Here is a 17,525-nt window from a genome sequence, read left to right as displayed (position 1 = left end):
CTGAAATTCTCAGGGACACCAGCTGATGATCACCAAAGACCCCCCAAAAGCCAAAAACTAAAGAGAAGTTTTTTATCTCAAGATACCAAACTTTTCTTAGTCATGAAATGTCACAAAAGCCTTTACAGCTGATGCAAAGTTAATCTGCAGCTATCCATCTGACCCCCTCTTGTTGCCACTCTTTCTAAACCCCTGTTGCATGAACTCAGACCTTTACCAGCTCTGTCTTCATGAGTTTTGTGGGGTGGAGGAGAGATTTACCTATGAATTGACCCAAATCCTATTAGCAGCAACAAGCTGTTGTTCCCTCCTCTCCCCAGAATGAACTATGCTCTGGGGTGTATTACAGAGAAATAAATCGAAATGAGGGAGGTTTTCCCCGTTAATTTCTCTCACCTCCCAATTCAAACTGTAAATCCACAGGGACCTGAATTAGGTTTGTAAATAGTGCCTTGCACCTCCACTACTGCCTGGATAAATCAGGAACAGAAACAACACTGAAGGTTTTCTTTCACATTTCTTTCTTTTTTCTTTTTGTTTTGATTTTCTGTTTTCTTTCAACCTTTTATTTTTCTTTTTTCCATGTCTTCATTGCAGATGTCCCTACCCAGGCAGGGGAATTGGAAGCAGATAATCTTTAAGGTCCCTTCCAACCCAAACCATTCTATGATTCTGTGATTCTACAATTCATTAGCTGCCCCTTCCAAAATCCAGAAAATATTAGCTTTTCTGTATTACAGGTAATTTTTCTTTTTCCTGTCCCTCATTCTGAGCTGCCTTTTTGTCTAGCATTTATCAGGAAGATGAAAACTAGATGAGGGAAGAATACATTTGCTTTTCATGTCACTCAGAATACTTTCATGAAGGTGACTGGTGGCCAGAGGTCACACTGAAGCAAAGGGTGAAGGACAAAAGACCCAGGAAACCCATGAAACACGGGACTTGTAAGAAGCAGCAAGAGCAGCAAGAGGAGATAAAGAGGAGTTACACTGAACAAGCATTTCCAGGGCAAAATAAGGAAGATGGGACAAGAGAGTATGTTGTGGACACATGGTCAAAGGAGATGTGAAACAAGCCAGATTGTGCACGGGCAGCAATTGGTTGCTGGTTTTTTTCCATCACCTGATTCTTAATCATGCAAGTTTCGGTCCTCGAGGTCTTATTTAGGGAGAGTCTCTTCACTCCTGAGTTTTTCTGTCTCACACCTGTCACTACCAGGTGTAGCTACCAGGGCTTCATTTCTTATGCACATCCAGCAAAATAAAAAATGCCTCGGGATACTCTCAAATAAGAAGCTGCTCAGATGTGATGTAGCTCAGCAGTTATTAAAAAGTAATTACACCTCATATTCTCATGCAGCATTCATTACTTTCAGAAGGGGCTTAGATATCTAACTTTTAGATATATAACTTTGCAGGAATAGCTGAACAATCCCAGTTTGGTCACTAAGGTACAGATTCTCTTGCTTAAAATAGTGAGTTCAGTGTCACTGTGCCAAACCACGAGAATGTATCCGTCTGGCACATTGCAGCCAAGACGAATTAGCTTACGATCTCCTGGGGTCTTCTGGCTTCTAATATAATGCCTGAGAGGACAAAGTTGCTTGCAATGACCAACAGCTTGGGACACGAGGCACTGACAGTTTAGACTTTCTTAGACGGTTTTTGCACGTTACCCTGGCTTCGTCCACATTCGTCCCACAACATCCAGTGGCTGTACAACCACAGGGCAGATCAGGTCAGAGAGCTGAAGGACAAGCCAAAATTCTGCTCTCCTTCTTCCCCCAAAAAACCCAACATTTATTCTCATCAAATTGTTAACCAGCTCAAAGGAGAGGGGGAGAAAGGAGAAGGCAGGGATGAGAACACCCTGCTCCTCCTGGCAGCGTCCCACAGCTGCAGCAGAGAAACCTTCCCCCCAGCAGCCTGACAGACAGCAGGGGATCAGCCCTCCTGACCTGACAGAACACACATGATGGAAACACAACATTCAAGGTCAGTATATCACACTATAACTATGCACTTTCTGTTGCTAACTTTACTTTTTGTATTTCAGAAGAATTATGAATCGTTTCAGGTGTGATGGGACTTCCTTCATCTTCCCTCAAGGGTAGATACGGACACTTGTGTACCAATTGAGCCTCTTGCTGCAGATGGAGAAAGTTCCAGAGAAGACTTATTTAGATCTCTGACTTTGCAGAAGGACAGAGGATTCCTTTTCCAGCTGGGGCAGGAGATTTATTTATTTTTCTTGAATGGCATCTTTGACTCAGCAAAGATCACTCCTCAATTCACTTTCTAATTTTTTTCTTTCCCTCTCTTCCAGGAGTTGGATTTCAATGATCCTTGTGGGTCCTATGATTATTTTTACACCATATTATTCCCTAATAAAGTGGGAAAAGGAAAACCCTTTCCTCTCTCCTTTCCCACCAAGAACTGTTACTGCTCCCAGCTGCCAGACAGACAGCAGAACTTCTGATAATGTCTAAAAATCTCTCTCAAAAAAGAAATATCACTGAAATGCAGGAAAAGGACCTGCCACCACTTCTTTTGTAGGGAGCTAAAGAGCCTTTAATAAAGAACTTCAGATCCAGAAAAAGATCTGAGTTTGTTTCATGCACTCAATAAGACCCTGGTAGACATGAGATTTTTGTTTTATTTTGGATCTTCTTCCCCTCCCCTACTATTTCTGAGCTAGAGAAATAAACACATAAGGTTGGTGTGCTCTGTGTACACCCAGGAACTCATTAAGTTCAGCCAAAATGACCTCCAGAACTGTGGGATGAAGTAACAAGAAAAATAAAGCATTAGGAATTTTAATACAATAACTATTTGCTTCCTTTTGCCACAAATTCTTTATGGGTTTCTAAGTTACATCTGCTACCACAGGATAAACATCTTGTGCTCTGGCTATTAAAGGCTTCCTACAAAAATCTAAGATTTACTCAGTTATCTGCACAGAAAACTGTTTAAAAAATCTAGGTGCCTTACAGGGAGAAACAAATCTAACCATAAATCTGCGAGCAAGAACAAGAACACTTTCTTAATCCCCTAAGTAGGAAAGGTGTTGTCAGGACTTGTATCTACGCCTTCTGCAAATTAAAAAGGAAAAAAAATAGTCAGTGATGGTCAAAAGCATAAGGAACCGGGAGGAGAAAAGACAAGTTACAATTTTAGTCTGGACACCTGAGGAACTGTAAAGATATTATTTCCATTGTCAATATTCTACACCACCACAAGAGAATATTACCCTTGACATACACCAGACATGCTGAATGACAGAGTGGCAAAAAATGTCATTTATCATAAGCCATATGATTAACAAGCTCTCTGACTGCTCAAGAATAGCAGGTATTTAGAGGCACAAGATACTCAATTCAGAATAAAAGTCTAAATTCATTCTTGCTCAGGAGTTAAGATTTTTGCCAAGCCACTGTTTGGGCAATTTTCTGTTACCAAGACCAGATATTCCAGGATAACCTGCTCAGGGCAAGGCCACATATTTTTACAGGCTCTTCACCCACAGATGGCAAAGAATTTGCACAGACAACCAAAATCACAGAATCATAGAATGGTTTGGGTTGTAAGGGACCTTAAAGATCACCCCGTTCCAATCCATTTGCCATGGGCAGGGACACCTTCCACTAGACCAGGTTACTAAATCAGGAGTCTCATCCTAAAGAGATAAAAACAAACAGGGCTCAGAAATGACAAACTCCTTATGTCACTGTCATGCAAAATATTGGTGGCAGGGATGAAAACTCAAACTATAGGATGAGTTTGGAAATCTAATACTGAACCCATCAGCTCACCTTTTGCTTTAGAATAGGTGTGATCTGGCTAATCACATATTTTTAATATGGTCAGAAGGAGAGAGTCCATCTCTCACCCCTTGGATTAGGGGAGATACCTTGTTCATCTGCAGTATGATCTTGCATCTCTCCTTAGGAGAGACGAGTTCCTCCTGCCAATGAAACTGTTGGTTTCTCCTGGCAGGCAGAGCAGTTTAATTCCCTGCAATTCACTTATGAATTATTCGGGAATGACCACCACTTTTTGGCTGATGCCCATCTAGAAAAGGCATAATTTTTAATTTCAAAATAAATCACAAAAGGGCTGTGAGACTGTAACCTCCACTTTTTGTGCCACAACCCTCTCCTTGCCTCCATCCCCCCGCCAGTGCGGATTAGGATGGGGAGAGGGATGAATTATCTCTGGAGAACTATAAAAGATAGAATTGATTTTTGGTAAGAACTCCATGGAAGTTCTTAATACCTCCTTATCTTTGTGAGTAATACAGCAATGTTCCTCCGCTGAGTGAGCGCCTATCTTCGGAGCAATCCTTGCCAATGTTATCTCTGCAGAAAAGCAGCTTTGAAGGGCAGAAAATAATATATGTTCCCCACTGGTTGCAAAGGAGTTATGTCAAAACTTGTAATACAGAGTTTAGGTCCTGCACTACATATTTCCATAACTTAGGGGAATTCAACAAGTTGGCTGCTGTGTCACCAGCACGAGGCCGAGATAAGATTTGCCCACCTTGCATTGTGAAATTTAACAACTGTGAAGCATCTCAGAGCACCTGCACAAACCTAATGATGTGACACTGCCCAAATTCACTGTCTTGCATGTTAATATTTTTATTACAGAATGAATTTGTGACGCTTCTTTAAATAAATTTTAAAAATCCTTCATATTTGAGTATTTCCTGAAGAAAAGTGGCAAATTCTAGGTTCATAAAGGGAAGCAATTTCCTATTAGACTAGTAAGGAGGGATTGGCAAAAATAGGTGTAGTTTTGGATGCACAAGTTATTTGCCAGGAGAGAGGCTTGTGTGCCTCTGCTTTTTTCCTGGCCAAAACAACTGATCTAAGAGGAGATCCCACCTCCTCCTCCAAACTGTCTGATCCTGACTGCAACATTAACACCAACACCTCTTATAATTTCAGGTAGTCCCCTACAACTTCTGAGTGTTTAGGTCAAATAGTCAATTTTCTGAGAAACCTTTGATCCAAAAGTTCCTGTTTCTGAGAAAGACTCATTTAAATGTGCCGGGATCTCTAATGTCACCTCCCTGCCAGACCAGGTTATTTATATATAATATTTTCCTCTTTATTTTCAGCCCTTGACAACTAGCAAGGAGAACACATATAGAAAGCATCTTGCAGCTCCCCTGAACACAATCCCCTGCTGCAGCCGAGCAGTCTCTCCCGAGAAAAAGAACAACTTTTTGGTCATCTACTGAAGCCAGTAATTCTGTTCTTCGGACTCCCAGGATTTCTGCTATCTGATGGAATATTTAAGCGGAGACTTCATTCCCCCGGTGGAGCGCCGACGGCTCAGCCACTCCACTCCGGTGTTCAATGAGCTCTTGTGTTCTATTACAGAATAAATGCGATTTTCTGCCCAGCTGGAAAATGATACTTCTTCCTAGTGCAGAGATTTGTACCCCACTCCAACCCGCCTAAATAGGTCACAGTTACATTTTCACAATACCACCAATATATCCCTTCAGAAAATGCAAAAGCTTGGTGCACCCAGGGCAAAGACTATCAAACATGGACTACTGCAGACTCTTCTTAGCAAGGAAAAAATAAATCAAACTAAGGAACACGTTACATCTCTCTATAAAACCTCTCCCTCGGCCCGGCGGGTTGGAAGAGCCCTCCCATATCTCTCTCTCTCATCAACTTTCCTATTTCAAGGAGATTTGAAGGCCCTGCTCTGGCAGTGACCGGCTCGGTGGTGCTTGACAAGACACAGCTCCGTGCCTGACTCCCATCCTCTATCAAATGGGGATTATTGATATTTTCCCCCAAGTGCCTTGAGCTTTCTGAGTGTACCAAGAAGCCTTATTTTTTCCTGCCCCAAATAAAACAAGCTCTGTCAATCCTACCAGCACTGCTCTACATGGTGCAAGTCTCCCAAAAATATGGAGTTTGAGGTCTAGTTAGATGACTTGAGGAAGCAAAAAGTGAGATATGTTGCTCAATTTCTTCTTCATCTGCCTCCTGTGCATGCTTTTCTTACGTTGTTTTATCAGTCGAATGATGGTGGGACTTGATGATCTTAAAGTTCTTTTCCAACCTTAGCACTATATGATTCTATAAAGTAATTAAGCACGGGTTAACATGCCCTTCAAAAGCATGTGTTGTTTTCAGCCACCCTGGTGTAACTCTGGAGTAAGCTCAAAAAAGTCAAGTGAGTAAATCTCTGCAGGTGGAGAGACTGAAACTTTCAGTGTCAAAACACATTCAGGGAAAATGAAGCAAAATGTGGAGAAAGGGGATGCTCAGAATTGATTTTTCCAACAAGGCATTTACAGGCACTCCAAACACCACCTCCACTTCAAACATAAAATAGTCATTGTGTGGATTTGTTACAGTGCAACTCACTAACATATTTGATTCCACATTATCTGGAACTCTGAGTTATCCGAGGTCTCATCTTCTTAATGGAAGGGAATGTACAAAAGCAGAGCACTCACTTGAACACACAATATATTATCTATACAAATTGGGACTCTTTCAACAGACAAACTTAAAAACCAAATTATGGTTGACTATTAATTTGATACTCTGCAGTAGAAAACACCACTTAAAGCCTCATGGTTTATAAAGCCTTTTAAAGACACTTCTTGGCATTACAGAACACCAGATCTTGACCATGCGCTACAACTCCGTAGAAAGATCCCATGAGAAGAAACTTTTTGGTAGTTGGTTGTTGCAGCTGAGACCTTACCAAATATTAAACAAATACAGTGCTGTGGGCTAAGATATCAATATTATAAAAATGTTTCTTGGCATAATATCCCAGTGCTGTGTCAAAAGCAAAAATTCCTGCTGAAGCGACGTGCTGGGTATCTCAAAGGAAATTTGGAAGCAAAAAACACAGGCAGTCTTGCCTAATACACTGATCCAGGAGCCAGTGCAATTCAACTTTTATCTTTGCTTCACTACAACTACCTCTAAACTAAGGTGCCTGCAAAATAAATTCAGAGCCCTGCCTCAGTTTCCCCATTTTTAGAGACTGGAGAAGCTACTTGAGAATGGTGAATTCAAAGTCAAACACGTATTTGCCAAACACACAGAGAAATGCAAATTGCTTTTCCTTTTCAAGAGACTTTCTGCATTTAACAAAGTCAAATGTGAGAGATATCACCACTGAGAGGTTTCTATGTGGGAGCAAATAGTAGTTTCTAAAGCACACGGGGTTTGTCTTAAGCACAGGTATTTTTGAACTCAGGGTCATATTCTCAACAGCATTACTTAGAATCACAGAATTACAAAACGGTTTGGGTTGGAAGGGACCTTAGAGATCACCCAGTTCCAACCCCCTGCCATGGGCAGGGACACCTTCCACTAGACCAGGTTGCTCCAAGCCCTGTCCAGCCTGGCCCTGAACACTTCCATGGATGAGGAGTCCATAACCTCTCTGGGCTATCTGTTCAAGTGCCTCACCACCCTCACAGCCAAGAATTTCTTCCTCATATCAAATCTAAATCTACCCTCCTTCAGCTAAAGGCCATTCCCCCTTTTCCTATCACTGAATGCCTTCATGAAAAGTCCCTCTCCAGCCTTCTTGTAAGTCCCCTTTACTTACATTTTGCAGTGTTTTACAAAAAAGCCCAACAAACTTCAGTAAATTAAGATTAAGAATAATAATAACTTTCAGCAAAAATAGTATTTTTTATTTCTTACGCACTCAGAAGAACCAACCTTAATTTGCCAACTCCCTTAATTAAACATTAATAGAAGCTCTAACTTGCAATCAAAATTCTATAATGAAAATGGTAACCCCCACATCTCATTCTGCAGCTTTTCATCAGCGTATGAGCCAGACTTTAGCTGTGTAGCACCAGACATGCCACAAACAGCACAGCACAGTACAATTTACTGCATAAAAATTCAAGTCCATAGTGCAGTGACAGATACTTGGATGCTACTGGGCAGTTCATGTTATAAACAGAGGCATTTCTCTTGAAAGTTCAATAAGGTTGAAAGCCAAAACAGTGATACGGCATCAGGGATTTATCATCTAATAATAAAAGACTGTTTGTTCCTCCAGATCTGCTTCAAACAAGTGGAGTCTCATGCTGAAAGAGCAGGTTCAGAAGGCATGCAGCTCTTCAATTGCACTCCTTATTGTATGCTTTATATTAAAGAAAGCAATTTAACTTTTGAGGACAAGAAAATTATCTTGAAACTGAAGTCCTGCCTAAGCTCAAGGCCAAGTTAGAAAAGAACATATAAAATTATTAAAAGGTCTTCAATTATTATGATAACTGGAACACTCACAACAGCTGTAATTCAGGGTGCCTACACATTTTAATTATAACCCCCAGTTTCAGCAGGTTATAGCTTTCTCTCTCTATCATGCTAAAATTTATCAGGTCTGGCCTGTCTCAGCCTTTAAGCAAAAAAAGTTTAGGTCACATTGTTCACTTCTGCTCCAATCATGGGAAAGTAGAACAAAAAGAAAGTAACTGCATTGGTGACAGAGATGGAAACACTTGAGTACTCTCTCTTAATGGTGCTTTGGAGATTTTTGGTGAAAACTACGTATGGTATCACTGAATCCACTCCTGTTATTCAATAAATTATAAAATAACGTGAGAATTTACGTGGCTGTCAAAGCAATGTGAAATGGAGGGGCACCATTGTCGAAGAATCCTAGAATGGGTTGGAAGGGGCCTTCAAGATCATCTCATTCCAAGCCCCCTGCCAGGGGCACCTTCCTCTAGCCCAGGTTGCTCAGAGCCCCATTCAGCCTGGCATTGGCTGAAGCTGTTTTACACCAGGTATTTAAGCAAACCAATCGGCCCCACTTCCACAAGCACAAATGAGGTTTCCTTCTTAAACAAGTCAAGGCTTTTGGATCTTTGCCTCCCTCCTTATCAAGCACAAATGGACAAAACTGGACTCTGCAGAAACGATCTGGTGCAGCATTCTCTGGACCTCAACTTTCTACTCATGGACTTTGCTATAGCAGTAAACCCCTTCCCTGTCTGTGCAAGGTTTGATGAAAGGCACAACTCTGGTCAGCACAGAACAGACAATCTGCTACTGTGCAGCCAAAATTAATCCTATTTAGGTATATATATGTTTGCTTTTTTTTTGAACATCCAACAAATTTAATGCAAAACCATCCCAAGACAGAGACAGGTATGTCTGCTAACTCTTGAGAGACTGGAAGTGCTTTGACACTGTGGATGGGCCCAAGTGATGATCTGCTGGTTGTGTATGTGCTGCCAGAAGAGAAAAACTAACCTAGGTTCATTCACATGACATACACCGATTAAAACCTTACTGTTCTTCTAAAATGCTCCTCTGGACTGTAAAGTACAATATTACAAGTGAATGAAATTCAAGAACACAAGAATCTCATTTATACACAACGACGAGTATCTATAAAACTATACATCAATGACTATTAGGATGTAAATATCAAGCAAAACTACTGTATTATAGTTTTGTAGATCCAGATTTGCCAGATGGAGCTCCAGCAAATCACTGCTCTGAGTGCACAACCTCATGCTCCATCCTTTCCTGTTTTAATGATATGGTGCACGTGAAAAAATAAATTGCGATGGTAACACTGTCATGCAATGACACTTGAACATTCTATGTCCAACCTCACCTGAATTTTTCTGAGCTTAACAAGTGCAACCTCATATGTCTCAATGTTTAAAAGAAGGATGTAATATAGTAGTAGCACTGAATTTATGATTGCTTTTATTAAAGAAGCATCTTGGAGACCTCAGCTAACAACAGAATTCTGTTGTGGTAGATGCTGTCCAGACTTAACCTGAAAAGACCTCAGTCAGAACAGTTTACAAATCAAATATGGAAGACATACCTAAGCTGAAGGACAGGAAATATTACTGTAATAATACTGATTTATGAAGGAAGTGACCTACCTAAGGTCACAAAGCAAGTCTGACCCCGGTCTCCCAAATCCCAGTCCACTAATTGCAAAACTGTTCTTCGCCTTCCTCCTGAGGTGAGGAGTTGGCACAGCAAGGAAAGCACAGCTCCAATAGTCTGTGCAGGATCTCAAAAGGACTTTTTAAATGAGGTACATTATCCTTCTTGGTGGACTAAAACACAATGCTGAAAACCACAACTACACTGTCCCTTCTACACCAGCCATGTTCAGAAAATTTGCATATACCACTGTCCTACCACCCAACAGCAAGTCTTCTATACATAATATTCTATTTATTTGCAGGATATACTGGTGTACTAAGTGTATTTTTAAAGCATTACATCACACTAAGCTGTTAAAATACCCATTTCACAGGTGAACAAACCGAGATTAAATGATACAAGAAGCCTGTTTGCTGGATCAGCTGAAGGCTTGACACAAATTCAAGGAGCTCTTGAAGTAAGACTATTCACAATAATAAAACTTGCAAGATGTGCAGAGAAACCTGTTTAAAATTCATTTAACAGGATCCACACAACAGAAAAGTCACTGCAAAGGTAAGTGTTCCGAGACCTTCAACTTACACTGGCTGAAGCTGCTGAAGAGCAGTAAAACAGGTCACTTTTAGGCTGGTGCAGATGCAGCCGCCCTTCCGGTGGCTCTTTAACTCTCCTGAACGCTGACACAAAATTTGTATTTAAAAGACACAATCCCAAGATGTTCTAGGTCAGTCCTAATGGATCTAATTAGAAGTTTAGTTATAGTTTCAGTGGGCAGTTCTACATATTTAAGCTGCTAATGTAAATCATCATTAGGATGCTTCGACCATAAGCATCACAAAGCCCTTCCAACAAATATAGTCTGAAAACACTTGGAGCCTGGAAACTGATAGGTGTCCTTGTTCACTTATTTTTGTCTCCATCTCCCTGAAAGAAAGCAAAAAGCTCCCATTCTGGGTTAGCACAGGATCAATTAAGAACTTATTTTAATTGAGTGGGAGCCAAACTTTCCTTCAGAGTTCTACGGGCTGTGTATTCGCTGAACAGACGAATTTCTGCCTTGTGTGAGTCTTCAGGGAAGTTTTTCCTCGTGTGTACACGGGAGCTGAGAGACTCAGATGTCAAACCTCAATTGTTAGGCCAAGTTTTTTTTTAAGCTGATTTTCAGGTACCTCTAAACTTTTAATTTAAAGCACTAAAACCAAATAAGAGGCCAACTCTTCAAACACGGTCCACGTTAAACAAGAGCATTTATAGGGTTACAACTAAGGAAACAAGTGCATTTATAGGGCTGCAAGAGGAAAGCAACTTGAGCTTCTGCTAGAAGTGAAAGAAGTGGGTGGGAGGGAAGGTAATATAAAGAAAGTTTCAGGCAGTTCTTGCCTGACCTGTGTATTTTGACTTCTGATTTTTCTGCCTATCAAACGGTAACACACACACAGACTCAACAAGTAACACTCATCAGGGATTGAAATCACTGCAGGAAAAAAGTCCTCGAAATCCAGGCTTGTTATCCTGTGTCGGAGCAGCTTGACTGGAAGACGCTGACATGAGGGAGAAGGACGGACCACCATGGTTAGGAACCCACAGTAGGCAATGCTGGTAACTCTTCAGCTGCAGCTGCTTGCAAGCCCCGCACCTCAGTGAAACAGGAAAGCACCAGGATATCCTTCCTGTTACCTGGAATAAACCCCACTTCACTCAGGGCTATTACTGAACAAAACAAGATAAAAAAATAAACCCACGCGCATTGGCCCCGTAAAATCCACAGGAAGGAGTTTTGCTCTCCCCTCCTCTGCCTGCAGCCTGGCGCCAGGGAACAAAACCCGCGTCCCACCGACGGATCCTGCCAGAGACGATGCCATGAATGCCTTCTCCTCTTACTGTAGGGAATGAGGGGCGGGCGGGTGCCCTTATTGTTCTCCCCCAGCTCCATCCTCCAGCCTGTCATCGGGTACAGAAGCAGCCTTTATGCAGCAGTTGTACCGTCCCGTTTCCTGCCTTCTGTCAAGCTTAACAAAACCCAAGTACTAAACACATTTTATGCCTTGGAGTATCAAATGTTCTTTGCTATCAGTCGAAATAGAGCTCTGTTAATTTTCATTATTGCTTCATATGAAAATGTTAGCTCTATTCATATTCCATATTCAAGATGTTTAACCTGGGTTCACTGTATGAAAAGTCAATCATGTGTGCATAAATTCAATATATTTTCTCCATTTATTGCAGTACAATGAATATCTTACAGAGAGTGATGTTTGTGTCCTGATTCAAAAATATTATCTCTTTCTTTTGCCCAATTTATTTTGCATTTATTTGAGGTGAGGCAGGTATACTTGGGTTAAATAAGCTTTATCATAGCTCAGGGTTTAATATGTTTAGCACAAGAAAGAAAAGCAGCGTAAGAGAAGGAAATAAAAAAATCCATCTCCGAAATCATGCCAGCAAGTGGGAAGAAACACTTTTGCTGATAAACAGGAAATCTTTTATTTCTAAAGTTAACATTCTTAAGTAAAAAAACAAACACTTCAGCTAAATTTGTGGGTTTTAAAACAAACTGTGGCAAACATTAAGGGAACCAAATAGAAACCATCTTTCAGGACGGTAAAACTAGGACAACTGCAAGCAGGAGGTATTAAACAAGCCACGACAACCAACATACACAACAGCCAATTTTAACACCAATTAAGCATATCTGTGATCAAAACCTGGAAAAAACAAGCTTAGAGAAATGTCAGTCAAATTATTATGTAATAACATAAACCCTTTACATTATTATTTATAGTTCAGGAGGTCGCACGTGCTCCAAAGAGTGTCTGTCCAGTGTGCTCAATGTACCCTGCAACCTCCAAAAAAGATAAATTAAGAGAATCCTTGCTCCAGAAAATGCACAGTGCATTCCATGACTAGAGAAAGCTGGCATAGAAGGGTGAGAGAACAACTAATTGATGCAGTTGATCTCAGAAAGCCAGCCAATATTGGTGATGCTCTGCCTGGATTCTGCTCTACCTCTACGAAAGCACAGGTTTCGTGGTGTTCATGGGAGTTTTTAAATACTGCTGAAATTAAAATAAAAATAATAAAAGCGGAAAAAAGCAGTCTTTTGCCTTTTCCCCTCTTCCCATCTCCTTTCTGCAAGTTTGCTCAATAATTTAACTGAAAGATCTAAAAAGAGTCTTGCATCTGTGTGCCCTGCGCTGAAAGTGAAAGCTGGATTTCAGACACTTTAATAGCTGAATTGTAAGTTTTCCTTTCAAAATGAAAAAGCAATTTTTGCTAGTTTTTTTTTCCCCACAAAAAAAAAAGAATACACATAGAGTTTCTCCCCACCAATCTCTCAAGTTTTTCACCAAATGGGTAAACAGACTGAGGCCAATTAACAGATTAACACACAACACGCGGTGACATCAAAGAGACTGTCCGTATAGGTACAGGTTTCTTATGGGCAAATAAGCTTTCTTTGCCTAAGTAAAATTAAGATTTTTGTAGTTAGTGTAATATAACATGTGCTAGGGGGTAATAAGGACAAGTGACTGATATCCATCAGGCTCCTGCCCACCAGTGCACTTACTCTGGGCACGTTGCACTGGGCAGACTGGGACACTGGAGAGATCAGTTAATGCGTGAAAAATGCTGTGAAGCTGAAAAGCAAGAAGTAAGTGCTAAGTTTTATATCCTATTTCAGCAGCTGATCAAGCTTATGATAACTGCAATATATCTTCGGGGGGAAAAAAAGGCACACAGGTAAGGAAAATTTAGAAATTCAGCTCCAGGTTTCTACCTGCAAAATGCCTCACATGACGACAGAGACATAACCAATTTCTACTGTACAGAAGAAGTGCAAACGAACACCCAAAGGAGCATAAAACTTTTCTTCAAAATACTGGGGTCGAGACAGCAGCCACACATTTTGCTTAAGCATTAAATGGAACTTAATATTCCTGCAAAGAGGTGATCTGGAGGAAGCCCTGCTCTAATTTCCCTCTTCTGTTTAGATTCCTACACCAATGCCAAAGCGCCGACGACTAAATGGACGCCAATATTAGGCTATCAAATTATTTACCTACGGTGGGGGAAGATGAAGAGTTTCAGTGGAGCGAAAGCAAGGAAGAAAAACTCAACTTCAAAGCAAAAACTAATTATGTGTTTTACTAATTACATTTTTAAAAGATACACAGGGCACTACCGACGAACCCTGCAAAACTGAAAACACAACTGTGTCTTAGGCTGCCTTGGCCTGGAAAAGAGCTCCCGAGAATTACCAAGGGATTCCTGCTTCCCGCAAACACAGCGCCACTAATATTCTCCAGATTTGCTGGCCCTGCCACGAACCATCTCAAGAAAATGTTTACATTAAAGTCGGGTTCAGCGAGGAGGTCAGCTAACTTTAAGGCTTTAAGAAATCAGCAGCCGTCTTGTCTCCTGAGCGGTGCAGGGGGATGGGGAAACTCTTTTTTAAAAACTAAAAAAAAAAGCAAAAAAACAAAAAAATCATTAACTTGCTACATGGACAAAACCTCTGTTTTTCACTCCGTTACATTTGCTGTCAGTGATGTGAAAGTTTTGGGGGGTTGTTGTTTTTTTCCCCTCCATCTTCAGGTGTCCATCAAGAAATTGTTGGCACACGGTGTGATTTTTGGGGCTGTCCTGTGCAGGGACTCGATGATCTCTGTGGGTCCCTTTCAACTCAGGATATTCTATGATTTCCAAAGTTTCTGCATACTCTGAAGCTGCTTTTAGCCTAAGCCACCACATCTCATGTTTTAAACCCATAATGAAAATAAGGGGCACTATCTCACGCAATTAGCCACGATTTCTATCAGGTTTCTGACTTTGGAACTGCATGGGTACATCAAGTAAACAAGATAAGGAATTTATATTGTACATATTCAGCCTTTATTCTTTAAAAATTGCTTTGATGAGCACTGAGTGGCTGTCAGATGATTTTCTGTTTCATTCTGTACCACACAGGAATCAATACAATCTGGTTTTGTTTGAGCCAGGCTCCTAAGCTTACGTCTTATTTACATCTCGCTACTGATAAATGATAGCAATAAAAGTGTGGCATTCCACAGGAAGAAAGTGAGATTACACTTCATCTAATTGTTTAAAGTAGGAGAAACACTATTCCCACTCGGAAATAAATGCCTTAAAGGCTTCCACTGGTATAATTGTAATTGCAAAGGTCTGACAGCTCCGCGCCGAGCGAGAATGGCTGCAAATACAACAATAAAAAGTCAGCTTTGCCTGTTCTTTATTTTTTATATCTATGTATACATGTAAACACACCAGAAAAACACTGCCTTGGTTAGAGGTTCCCATAAATAATCAAACCCCCTCGATGGTGGTGCCTGCGTAAGAGACTTCGTGTGCGCTGCTAAATGAAATCAGATGCGCCCCAGTGAAGAGCATGGAGGCAACTGGTAATATTTGCTTCTCCCACAAAACATGTTTAATAGATCAGGGTTATACACAGAGTACAAAAATCCCGGAACCAGTTCCTAGCAGCACACAAACAGAGGGAAGGGAAATACCTGTGCCGTGTTCTGGTTCTGTCTCATTAACTTTAATTTATCTCTGTACTAAGTGCAACTACTTTACCAAGTTAAAAAGCCTGAGCACGCATGTGAGAGCTACCCAGGGGAAAAGAGAAGTAGGAACAGACAAGTAAAACCCAAATCAGAAATAATCTGTACAGAAATAATTTGATTAAGTTAAAGAGTCTGAGTTAGAAAAGGGAACGGATGCAGAAAACTTTTGGAAGGGAATTTCTACTGTCCACTTTTAACTTGGGAAGTCGGTCTTTCTGCAGGGTCTGACTCTTTCAAGCAACTCCTTTTCCTGCTCAGTGAATCCCAAAATGATTTCCAAAGCCTTCACTCATTTTGACACAAAGGATACAGGAGACTGTTTAGACTCCTAATAATCCGGGAGCCGTTAAAGCTGCACAGTGCTGTTAAACACGGGATGGCGGCAGCCAAGAAAACAATTCCTTGGAGAGGAAAACAGCCAGCATGTGCCCTCATGTCAAAATCACATACCAGAGGAAAAGAACTTCTCTGGGCTGGTGTGTGATGTGACTGTAAGATGCTTATTGTGCACGGAGAGGCTCAATTTCCCTGGAAAAGGGACATTTATTTCAGCCACCACACCTCGTCCTTGTCACCTGCCCAAGAGCTCAGTGCTTGGCAAGCACTGGCAGTGCTGCCATCTGGCAATTAGTAATAAATATTAGGGATATATTAACATGGAATCTTCTGAAAGTTATGCAGGAAGTTTTTAAAATTCTATTAGAAATGTTCCTTTTCTTTTTTTCCTCCTCTACCAGGAAACACTGGACACCCCGTAAGCTCCTCAGAGGTGAATATAAAATTGCACTCATGTATAGTCCAGTAATCTCAAAGTATACCATAATAAGGGAAAGAGCACGACTCAGTAATTAACACATCACCACCACATTTCTTCCGATTCAACAAATTTACAGCTGAAAACAATTCTGCGTAACCCAATTTAATTACATTAAAAATTATGCAACTTATTTTATTAAAAGGGGATTGATTGCTCTACAAAGAATTTAGATCCAACAATGACCTTCTGTGCTACTGTAAAAGGTGTTCAGAACCCAATGAACATACAATAAGGCTCTAAACCAGAAACTAATTAGCTCACACACAAAGTATTAAATCTGTTTCACAAATTATGTAAATCATATAAAAAATGAGGTATAATACCAATGGCAAACTTTATAGTGCCAAAATGGAATAAGCTGTATGTATACCTGCCTTCAAATTAACTAAAGCAATTATACTGTAAAATCATTAGCCCAAGACATAGTTTAAAGTCAGGCTTTAATAACTTAATGCTACATGTATTTTCTAACCACAGAAAAAGCATTACATACATTTACACTTCCCACTAAATTTAGAGGAGGTTATGCTGCATTAAAGCAAGCAGGAAAAATAAAGTATTAAAAAAGAAAAAAAAAAAAAGGAACGCCAAAAATGTTTACTGCAGAAAATACGCACAAAATCAAACCATCATTTCCTCTGGAGCTCCGTCTCCCCATAAAAACAAGGTATTAGTATGCTTTTTGTAACACTAGCACGTTTAGCACTGCCACCGCCGAAAAGAATTAAATAAACGACTCCCCCGAACGATGAGAAAATAAAACACCATTTTACAGGATCCTGGCAATACTTTTAAATGCCAATTATTTGGTCTCATGGTTCTGCGTGTCCTGTGGCCAAAAAAAAATCTCTTGCTTCTTCTCACCAGAGTAGGTGGAACAGCAGCTCACGGTCCCAGCCTCTCTCCACCAGGAGCGGTGCTGCCTCCACAATCCCAAGGGATGAGCTGAAAAGTTTAATTTTCTTGCAGCTGTGGAGTGCTCAGAGACCCTCAGTGTGGAATCCTAAAGGGATTTCCAACCCGCTTTTCATTCTTTTAAGATAAATGCGTGGGGCTTGATGCATCTATGTAGGAGTGAAGGGACCAACAAACAAGTGTTCTTACTCTGCTCAGATGTTAAATTTGTTATTGCCGTTTTCATAGCGCTGGGGTGTGTGAGACAAAGTTCTTCCTGCTAGTGTGTGGGAGAACA

At 40.7% G+C, this 17,525-nt stretch overlaps 1 protein-coding gene and 1 long non-coding RNA gene across 2 annotated transcripts in view; one reads left to right on the top strand and one right to left on the bottom strand.

The window, feature by feature from the left end:
* Positions 1-17,525, bottom strand: part of TAF3 (TATA-box binding protein associated factor 3) — a 117,420-nt gene that overhangs the window by 43,546 nt on the left and 56,349 nt on the right. The gene's annotated exons all lie outside the window — the stretch shown is intronic.
* Positions 1,728-5,417, top strand: LOC113997813. The gene is made up of 2 exons (XR_003544229.2): positions 1,728-1,994; positions 5,122-5,417. It is a non-coding gene; the product is annotated as an uncharacterized LOC113997813 (long non-coding RNA).

The sequence above is a fragment of the Pipra filicauda genome, unplaced genomic scaffold, assembly GCF_003945595.2.
Source record: "Pipra filicauda isolate LSUMZ 115617 unplaced genomic scaffold, ASM394559v2 scaffold311_size1313980_pilon, whole genome shotgun sequence".
Classification (NCBI taxonomy): Eukaryota; Metazoa; Chordata; class Aves; order Passeriformes; family Pipridae; genus Pipra; species Pipra filicauda.
The sequence above is the reverse complement of the archived record's forward strand: the minus strand, read 5'-3'. Positions and strand labels throughout refer to the sequence as shown.